We start from the raw sequence: 11,213 nt of genomic DNA on the forward strand, positions 1-11,213 counted from the left end.
AGATGAACCAAATCAGTTCTAATGGAGCAGTAATGAACTGAACCAGCTATACCCAGCAAAAGAACTCTGGGAGATGACTAAAAACCATTACACTGAATTCCCAATCCCTATATTTTTGCCTGCCTGCAATTTGGATTTCCTTCACAGGCTAATTGTACAATATTTCAGAGTCCGATTCTTTTTGTACAGCAAAATAACGGTTTGAACATGTATACTTATTGTGTATCTAATTTATACTTTAACATATTTAGCATCTACTGGTCATCCTGCCATCTAGGGGAAGGGGTGGGGAGAAAGAGGGGAAAAATTGGAACAAAAGGTTTGGCAATTGTTAATGCTGTAAAATTACCCATACATATAACTTATAAATAAAAAGCTATTTAAAAAAATAGAATTCAAGCCATTCTGCAATTCAAATCATATGAAGACAATTTTCAGATAAAGAAACTGAAACTATTTGTAGTCATATGAAAAGGTGCTCCAAATCATTACTGATCAGAGAAATGCAAATTAGAACAACTCTGAGGTATTACTACATATTTCTCAGATTGCATAAAATGACAGGAAAAGATAATGATGAATGTTGGAGGGGATATGGGAAAACTAGGACACTAATAAATTGTTGATGAAATTGTGAATGGATCCAGCCATTCTGGAAAGCAATTTGGAACTAGGCCCAAAGGGTTATCAAACTGTGCATACCTTTTGATCCAGTGTTTCTACTGCATTTATATCCCAAAGAGATCTTAAAGGAGAGACAGGGACCCACATGTGCAAAAATGTTTATGGCAACCCTTTTTATAGTAGCAAGAAACTGGAAACTGAGTAGATGCCCATCAGTTGAAGAATGGCTAAATAAGTTATTGTATATGAATGTTATGGAATATTGTTGTTCTATAAGAAATGATCAGCACGATGATTTCAGAGAGGCCTGGAGAAACTTACATGAACTAATGCTAAGTGAAAAGAGCAGAATCAGGACATCATTGTATATGGCAACAACAAGATTATGTGATAATCAATCCTGATGGATGTGGCTCTTTTCAACAATGAGATGATTCAGGTCAGTTCCAAAGATCTTGTGATGATGAGAGTCATCTACACTCAAAGAGAAAACTGTGGGAACTGAGGGTGGATCACAACATATTTTCACCTGTGGTTTGCTTGAATTTTATTTTCTTTCTCATTTCTTCCTTTTTTCCTTTCTCATTTTTTTTTCCTTTTTGATTTGATTTTTCTTGTGCAATGTATAAATCTGTGCTTATATTGGATTTAACATATATTTTACTGTATTTAACATATATTGGATTACTTGCCATCTACGGCAGGGAGTGAGGGGAAGGGGAAAAAATCAGAATACAAGGTTTTGCAAGAGTTAGTGTCAAAAAATTATTCTTGCATATGTTTTGAAAATAAAAACCTTCAATTAAAAAAATATGAACATAAAAGTGAAATGACTTACTTAATGCAACTAGATGACACAATAGATAGAAAACTGAGTCTTGGATCTGGAAGACCTGAGTTCAAATACAGCTTTAGATGCTTACTGCTATGTTACCAGAATAAGTCACTTAATCTCTGTTTCAATTTCCTAAACTCTAAAGTGGAAGTAATAACACCTTACTTCCAGGATTAAATAAAATATTTGTAAATTGCTTAACAAAGGGTCTGACACATAATAGGTACCTAATAAACTGTACTTTTTTTTTCTTCTTTTTCTTCCAAATGTCAGAAAAGTAGTGAGTATCAAAGACAGGATGTGGATTCAGGTCCATTGACAACCAATCCAGTGCCTTTCCCATTATACCATATAGCTTTCATATATCTGAGACAATATAATAACTTCCCACTCTGGGGTCATCTAATCCAGCCTATGCTAAAAAGAAACATTCTGTATATTTCTGACAAGTTGTCATCTAGCTTCCATTGGAAGATGTCCAGCAAAGAGTAAATCACAATATTCTAAGGCATTCCATTCTTACTTTAAGAGTGCCATATTTGTTAGAAAACTTTTACATATCAAATACAAAATGACTTCTCTGTAGCTTCTGTTTGCTGATTTTTGCCTTGTTGTTGCCTGGAGAAAGGAATTATATTCTGACAGAGACCCCTCCCTCCCCCCATATCTCAGGGATGTCAATAATCTCAGTAGTTGGAGTGTCCCATGGTCTACCTTTCCCAAATGATGTCCAGTTTTCTCATCCCAGGGCTATATATATAGTATAAGGCTCCATATATAATATATAATATATAAGTATATAATATAATACTTATATATTACTATAAGTTGAGTATAAGGCTCCTGTGAAACCCTTGGTCATAAAACTTAGCCAGAAGAAAGGGTTGGGGTTTTTTTTAAGGACACAACAAATAAATCTGACAGTTCTTCAAATATATGAAGATAATTCTCATACTCCCAGTCCTCTCCAACCTATACTTCTGACTTACCTTTCTTGGTTCCTATGACCTCCATATCAGATGGTCTTCAATCTTCTTAACATTCTGTTCTCTGTTCACTGGATTTGTCCCAGTCTGTAAATGTATCTCCTAAAGTGTGGCATCCAAAACAGACATAATACCCAAGAAGGGGTCTGGTCAAGAAAGTGTTTTGGCAGAATTATCACCTCTTTCATTTCAGACACTCCTGTCAGTTTTGTTGTTTTGGTTGTCATACTGCTCAAATTGGGCCAGTAGTCCACTGAAATTCCCATATCATTTTTTACCTTAACTATATATCTAGCTGGACCTCCTCTCATCCTCTTCTTACGAAGTTGTTTGTCTATTTTTTTCCTGAATCCAGCTATAACCTTTATATTTATTCTTTTAAATTTCATCTTATTACAGTAGATATGGCCCACAATTCTAACCTCTCAAGGTCTTTTTCAGTGTCATACAATATGTTAACAAGGGGTATGCTAGAGTCAGCTATAACCAGTTTGCAAAAGCCAATTGTTAAATACTGAATATAAGCATTTATACCCCCAAACTTATAGCTGCTATAAATCAGTGCTTGATTTATTATTTTGTTTTTTGTATAGACTTAAGAGATATTAATCAAACAAGCTAAATTTAAAAGTATGTCTACATTATTTCTCCAAGACTGACTGTTCATAATTAACCAGCATACTCCTCTATTATTCTATAAATGTTGTTTGAACATGAGGGTCATAGAAAATTCAGGGAATGAAGTCATTACTATAGGATAATAATAATAGCAGCTGCCATTTATATTGCATTTTAAGGTTTACAAAATGAGTTTCATCTATTATTTCATTTGAACCTCACAATATTCATAATAGTAATGATCTCTTTAGTTGTACATCACCTGCAAATTTGATTAGAATGTGAGCTTCTTCAGGACATGGCCAATGTTTTTACCTTTGCTTGCATTTCTAGCATTTAACATAGAGTCCAATATATCGAAAGAGCTTAATAACTGTCTGTTGGTTTACTAATTAGCATGTCATTGCCTTCATTCAACTTTTTAAGTAAAATGTTATATAGTATATTACCAAGAATATTACCAAGCCACTCCAGGTTAACAACAATCTGTGAGAGTTTAGTTACATAATCAATTCCAAATTCACTGATATACTATCTACTTGACATATCTCAATTTTCTCTATAAAGATATAATGATATAATATAATTCTAGATTTGAAGGGACATTAAATGTTGTCTAGACCAAATCTTACCCAAAGTATGAAACCCTTCTGAGGCACATTCCTATGCATTGAGCTTACATCTGCCCTCTGGTACCAACCATGGTATGACTAATTGATCTTCCATAAAATAATGCTTCAAATATGTACCCTAATTCCCAATAAGTTTTTTGTAGGCAAACAGAAAACAAAACAATGCCTTCATTTGACTACTCAACGAACACCATGACTATGAGTCCCATCAATGTTCAGGACATGCTCCACCAGATATATTGGTTTATTAATGAGCAGGAGCTGAGAAGAAACTGACAGAATGGGAAAGGATAAATCAACTGAATATACTTTATCCTACAACTGATATATAGTTAATGGTACCTTGACCTTCCCTCTCCTCTAGAAGTCACTTTAGATTTATTTCAGTCCTACTTGATTCTTTTTAGCTGTCCCCAAACCTCCCTGCAAGCATACCCAGATCCATCAGCCATGGGCTGAAGAACTGAACCTCCTGGGACAAGTATAAACCCAATGGAGCCCAAAATGTCTGTTGTCCTTGGGGTAGTTTGGTATAACCCCTCCAGCTTTGAAAGAAGAAGAAAGGATGCAATCTCCAACTCAAATCATTTCTCTCCCTGTAAAAGCTACCCATAGTTTCCCACAGTGGATTGCTAACAGCTCTCACCTCAGTCCTCTGAGAATTTCCTTAAGGAGTAGGCTGGATTAACTTCAATTGTAGAATGAGAACCTGACCTTCTAAAATTAAAAATGGCTCCAGAAGGAAAGTGAAGTTCACTGTCAATTCCCACAGTTCTATGAAGTAATCTGGAAGAAAACTTTTTCCCAGTATCATCAGGTCCACAAACAGCAAAATCACATTCTATCTTCAATCTCCTAATTCATACCTGTTCCTCTCAGTCCTTCTCTTTCTGTCATCAGAGATCTGGGCCCCTCTAAACTACAGCTCCTAAATATAACACACATCCCTTTTGATGCATTCATTTATAGATCTTCAGTCCTATCTTGTTACTTTTTCTCCCTCTATCTGTCTCTTTATTTCTTTGCTTCCTCCTAAATTTCCATCTCCCTTGATCAGTATAATTATACCCCCAAAGTCCTTTTCTCTTCTGCTCTTATCTTCTTTCATTTTTTCTCTCCTTTATATTCTTCAAACTATTCTGGAGCTTGTTCAGCCCTAATTCCCCATCTATTTTCTACCCTTCTTGGTCTACAACGATCTTAGACCCTATTCCTATCTATTCCCAATTCCTTGGAAATTGGAATCTATCCAATTTTCCTTCTTGGTTCCCAATATCCACAGACTACCAACCCCTACTATTTTTTCTGTCCTTGTCCCTTCAGTCATCATCCCCTTGGATATCTAAGCAATCTAGACCCTAAAAGTCCTCTCCTCCCTTAGGCCCTTTCAATCCTTCATATAGTTTCTCATTAATTTCCAATTCCTTAGGGCAGTTGATTTCCTTTTGCCTCCACCTAAAAGGGAAAAAAAAAGCTTTAAGAGCATCACCTTGTCTATTTCACTCACCATTTTCCCTTGTTCTCTGGACCCCCCTTTTTTCCCTGTTCCTGTAACACTTGTTGTCTAGAATCTTCTTTCCCTTGCTTCATTTATTTCCATGGTTCTGGTCTAGTCCTTCCTTCAGCTCATCTACTGGACAGCCTATACTTTTTCTAACTTTACTTCTCACTTCACTTCCTTGTATTTTTCTTCAGCTGGGACTTTGTGTTCCCCTGGCTGCAGGAACAAGAGGCCCCACATGGGGCCCAAGCAGTCCCCATGGCATCAAGTTACCATGGGGACAGGCTGGTAACCTGGCTCTTTAATCTTCACTGATCCACAGTGGGTTCCCCCCACCTCACCCCCACCCCCAGGCCTTAAAGGGCCAGAAACCATGGGGTTGGAAAGTTAGGAACTTACTTAAAATGGACAATTCTGCAAATGTGACTTTCTTTACCATCTTTATCACCTTAAGCCAAGTTTCTATTTTATCTGATGTCCTGAGATGGTTGAAAAGAGTAAATAAAGCAAGCATTATAGGAGGCACTCAGGGAAAGGGATCACTCTGTCTTTATGCAAGGTCAATCTGCCCTTACACAAGTGTCAGTCATTCCAAACAAAAGGCTGTGTTTTCCCTACCCAGCGTCACTTTGTTTTTAAACAGAGTCAATCTGTCTTTATATAGAATTAGTCTATAAATCCTAGAGATGAACAATCTATCTGTAGCCAAGGAAGGGTCAATCTTTTAGAAAGGGAAGAAGCAGTTTGGTGGTACAGTGGACTAGGCTCTGAGTTAGGAAACTCGGACTTCAAATCCTATTCCAAACACTTACCTTGTGTTTAAGGGCAAGTCATTTAACTCGGTCTTACCATCTGTAAAGTAGGGATAATAATAGCACCCTCACAAGGCTTTTGTGAGGACAAAAAAATAACCTACTTAAAGTACTTTGTTAAGAAGAGAGAGACAGAAATAGGGAGGTACACACACATAAAGACAAGAGAGACAGAGACAGAGAGAATGTTTTGTTACCTTAATCCATATTCTGATTCTTTCTATTTCTATTTTCTTCTTACTATTGCTAGGATTTCCAAAACAATGTTGAATTATATTGGTAACAATAAGTACCCTTGTTTCATATCTGATCTTACTACAAAATGAGCAGAACCAAGAGAACATTGTATACAGTAACAGCGATGTTGTTTTAAAAATGACTTTGAGTAAATAAGTTATTTTGATTATTATATGTATCCAAATTAAATATAAAAGACATTATGAAGAAAGATGTTATTTGCATCCAGAAAAAAACTGATATATATATATAATAATTTTACATATAAAGATGTATACAGATATAAATATATACACATATACATGTGTGTATTTGGGTGTACATGTGTACCTATTTGCAACTAATGGTGGCCATGATGGGGGAGAATAGGGAAGAAAAGTATGTTTGAAAAGAATATCAACTTGTACATAGTAGATTTGCAGTTTCATGTGCCATCATCTTTCTTATTGTATTGTTTTATGTAAATGTTTGTTTTACTCCATAAATTTAAAATAAAATATTTTTTAAAAATAAAATATTTTGTAAACTTTAAAGAACCATACAAATGCTAGCTCTTATTTTTATTACTTATTTCTCTTTAACAAGCACTTTGTTTTCTCCCTTACTGGCCCAATGAATAGAATAAAAACAAAACCCTTGTAAAAATATACATGACTATTATTGGTGCTATAATTTGTCCATATACAAGTTTAGTCCAACTGCCCAAAAGTCTATCTGTCTTAAAGGACATATTCAGAACCTGAAGAGGGGTCAGAATAGAAGAATAGAAAGGCAGAAAAAGCAGAAGTGCAGTGGCCTAAAGATGGCACACTTTTAGAGGAAACAGCTGAAGCTGAGAGTCAGGTGAAGAGACACAAGCTGTAGAGCCAGTGTACAGTAGCATGATAGTGGGACATTGTGTCTATCAAAAGGACAAAAGAAGGATAAGTACTTTTAAAACAGCAATTATAGTATTAGGGATGAGCTTTCTTAAAGTCTAAACTTCAGTGACTTATTCTTTTATTGATATTTTTCCCATACTCAAAACCCTATTGTGTTGCCTACCCTTCTCATTCTTGCCTCCAAACCTTGTATAAAGCATTCCCCAGTCATCACCAGAAATGGCATATTTCTTGCCCTTTCTTTTTGCCAAAACCTTCACTGACTGTCATTTCTTAAATCCCACTGTCCCATGTACTCCTACCTATCCTGCACTCTGTTTTGACTTCTACTATCTTATCACCGATTGCCTATTGGATATCACAAACAGGATGTCCCATACGTATCTCAAACTCAACATGAATAAAATAGAAATAATTTTCCTTCCTCCCAAACTTTCCCCACTTTCATCTTTTTTAATCACACAGCACCACCATCCTTCCCTTCATTCAGGCTTGCATCATCAGTGTCATTCTTAACTCTTCATTCATATTCACCAGACAGCCAATCTGTTTCTATGCCTTACTGTTTCTACCTTTACAACATTACTTATGTCCCCTTCTCTTTACATGTACAGCCATCATTGGTGGAGGCCTTCTTCAGTAACCTCTTATATATATCCTTCTAGTTGGTCTTTTACCTTAAGTCATTTTTCTGTCCAATCTCCCCTCAGGTACCAAAGTGATCTTCCTACCCTTACTCATTCAACTTCAATGACTCCCTGTTATGTCCACTATCAAATATAAAATCCCTTCACAGCCTGGACCCTTCCAACCTTTCCAGATTTTTTGTTAGTTTTGTTTTGTTTTTATTTCACTCACCTCCACGTAGCTTATGATCCAGGGACTGTTTCTTGCACATGACATTCCGACTCCTGCCTTTTAAATGGTTGTCATCCATTCCTTGAATTTTTCCCCTCTTCACTTCTGATTCCTGGTTTCCTTAGCCTCCTTCAAGAATCAGTCTAAATCTTCCATTCTACAAGATAACTTTCCATCTCCCCTTTGCTTTCTCCCACTCCTAACAACTTCACAAGGGCAGCTAAATGGCACTTTGGATAAAGCTCATGCCTTGGAGTCAGGAGGACCTAAATTCAAATCCTATCCCAGGAACTTAATCCAACTCAGTTTGTGTGATCGTGGGAAAATCAATTAACTCTAATTATTTGACAAGGAAAAAAAGAAATTAAAAAAAGACTTCACTCTGATATTATTTCCTATTTATATTCTAAAATACATCTTGTATTTATAAGATTATTTGCACATTGTTTTCCCCATTAGAATATGAGGTCCTTACAGAAGGAGATCATGCCTTGCATATCTTTGTATCCTTGGAGCTTAGAACAGTGCCTAATACTCACTATAAAACTAGAACTCACTGCAGTGAGTGCTCAAATAGTATTGCTATTGCTATTGTTGCTGCTGCTGCTGCTGCTGTTGATGATGATAATGATAATGATGATGATGATGATGACAATATCATTGCCTTTATGATTATAAAGTATATAGATAGTTAACCTTGCCTTCAGCTATCTTCTCCTTTGTATATCTGTTTTCTTTATGTCTGTCATCAGATAGGAAGTCAAAATAACCCACAAATAAATTTTACATTTTCCTACTGTAGTTCATGCCAGTTTTCCCTCTTCTGCCAGAGTTTGAGTAGGGAAGAAAAAAATATTCCTTGTCCATGAGCAAAAGCCACACAATCTTCCTTTGGGAGCTATCCAAAAGTGGAAAAGAATGTCACTAAAAGCAGCGGTTTCTGCCTTTTCTAGGGGGTCTTTAGGCAAAAGGTAGATAAATGATCATCTGTTGGAGCTCTGACAAAGGGATTTCTCATTCAGAGATGTATTGAGCTAGATGACTTCTTCTGACTAGTTTGCCTCTTCCAACTCTGAGAGTCTATGGTTCTGTGATTATATCTTGGGCACAAGGCCAAGTGTCCGCTGGAGGAGGAAGAATTATTTAAAGCCACAATGTAGAATCATGCCCTATAAACTGATGGAGATATGGTTCCCATTATAGGAGGAGGTCTGTCTTTGTCTAGGTAAAAGGGGGGGAGGACCTAATGCTAGGCCTTCCAACCTCAGTGAGGCAGGAAGAATTTGGGGAAAGACCCAGAAAGCATAGAATTTAGAGTCAGATGGGAATTTAGAGGTCATCTAGATAATACAACTTTCCACTCAGTGAGAAATCACTTCAATAACAAGTCTGACAGATGATGATGAATGTAAGAAAATAAGACCTTTGAAGAAAGGTTAGAGATATTGGAATTATTTAATCTTGATGAAAAAAGACTGAGTGGTACATAGGAAAGAGTGCTGAATTTGGAGTTAGAGAATAGTAGGTTTAAATTCCAACTCTGCTACTTCCTACCTGGATGATACTATTCAGGTTTCTTAACTTGCAGAACCTCAGTTTCCTCATTTGTAAAGTGAAGGGTTTGAGCTATATGACCTCTAAGGTCTCTCTCCCAGCTCTAAATATCTGGTCCTCCTTCAGAGAAAAATGCAACATAAGAAAAGAAGGATAGGTTTTTCTATCATCAGGCTTGGGATAAGGTAAGAGATGGACTACTGATTTCTCACAGACTTTATACCTACTGTGAATCTACAAAATCCAAGAATGAAGAAGCAGGGAGGGGTGGGGTGGGGGTGGGGGGGACTGCCACCAACCTAGTCTGGAAATAGATTGCATTACGATATAGTGGCCACATTGGGGGAGCAGAGCATCAGGAGTGAGGATGGGTTGAGAGTGACCACATGGGGGCAGCAGAGAACGGTTTCTGCCCCTGCTGGTGGCACAGGTAGTAAAGAACTGAGAAGGTATGAAGTGTGGTAGATATTGACAAAAAGGAACAATGGGACAGAAAATCTTGGTCTGTAGAGATATCCTGACATCTTATAAATGGGCACAGAGCTAGGCTCCACAAGCCATCCAGAAGATTAGCAGGGATAGAATCCTTATGTAGGTACAGAACTGTTTTTAAGCTGTAAATAGACACAGGAAGTGCACTTCAGGACATGGTACATAATCAATAAACCTTCATAGTCAGGCACTGAAGCTAGATATAGTTCTTTAGAAAAGGATCATCAAAAGCCCTAAAAACTTATCTATAACTTGACCATGGGGAAGGCAACATCAAACATCAGTAGGGGAAGGGAGGACCATAAACTCTTGTCTAGACACAGCTTTGGCTTAATGTCTGACAAAATTATCGTGCTCTTTTGGGACAAGCATCAGGTGGTACTCTTAAAAGAAGAAAGTTCTAAAAAGGTATTAGGCTGTGATATGACAAGCCTGAAAGGGGAGGAGGGGGTGGGATTTGAGGATCATAGCAATCACAAGCAAATTATATATGGGGCATAATGGTGTAATGATATGAAGAGACAATAACAATAATAGTAGCTCATTTTTATAGAGTCTGTTTTAAGATTTGCAAAGCACTTTACAAATATTATCTCATTTCATTTTCACGGCATAACCTTGGAAAGTAAATCTTTTATTATCTCCATCTTATCCAAAAGGAAAGTGAGGCAGACGGAAATTAAGTGACCTGCTCAGAGTCACACAGCTACCAAGTGTATGAAGTTTGGTTTCAACTAAGGCTCGCTTGACTCCAAGTCCAATATTCCATTCAGTCTGCTACCTAGCTTCGTATTGGGCATATAGTCTTCAGGTTTGAGCCCTGGTATGTCTAGTTCCCGGGGTCTATTCTGGATTCAAAGTAGCATGGTTGAAAAAGTTCTGAAGTTAACAGATCTGGTTTTGAGTTCTAATACCATCCACTACTAAACTTTGGTAAGCCACATAACTTCTCTGAGACTTGGCTTCCTCATCTATAAACATAAATAACAACACTCTGTTAACTATTTCTCAGTGTTGTTTTGTTGTGAGTATAGTACTCTATAGACTGTAAATGACTATAAAAATGTGAGCTATTCTGGGCTCAGCCACCTAAGAGAAAAGGTTCAGAGAAGAGCCACAGAAATGGTGAAAAGGTTGGAGGAAGGTTAAGGAACTGCGATTGTTTTGCCTGAACAACAGAAGA

At 37.0% G+C, this 11,213-nt stretch overlaps 1 long non-coding RNA gene across 4 annotated transcripts in view; it reads right to left on the reverse strand.

The window, feature by feature from the left end:
* Positions 1–5,445, reverse strand: part of LOC116423355 — a 73,647-nt gene extending 68,202 nt beyond the window's left edge. For 2 of the 4 annotated variants that reach the window (XR_004233940.1, XR_004233938.1), the window contains exons 1-2: positions 5,203–5,445; positions 2,449–2,547 (exon numbers count right to left, since the gene is read on the reverse strand). This is a non-coding gene — a long non-coding RNA (uncharacterized LOC116423355). Of the gene's footprint in view, positions 1–2,448; positions 2,548–4,341; positions 4,493–5,202 lie in introns of all 4 variants that reach the window. The other 2 variants (XR_004233941.1, XR_004233939.1) reach the window with 2 other exon arrangements.
* Between the last annotated feature and the right edge of the window lie 5,768 nt (positions 5,446–11,213).

Source organism: Sarcophilus harrisii, chromosome 4, assembly GCF_902635505.1.
Source record: "Sarcophilus harrisii chromosome 4, mSarHar1.11, whole genome shotgun sequence".
Classification (NCBI taxonomy): Eukaryota; Metazoa; Chordata; class Mammalia; order Dasyuromorphia; family Dasyuridae; genus Sarcophilus; species Sarcophilus harrisii.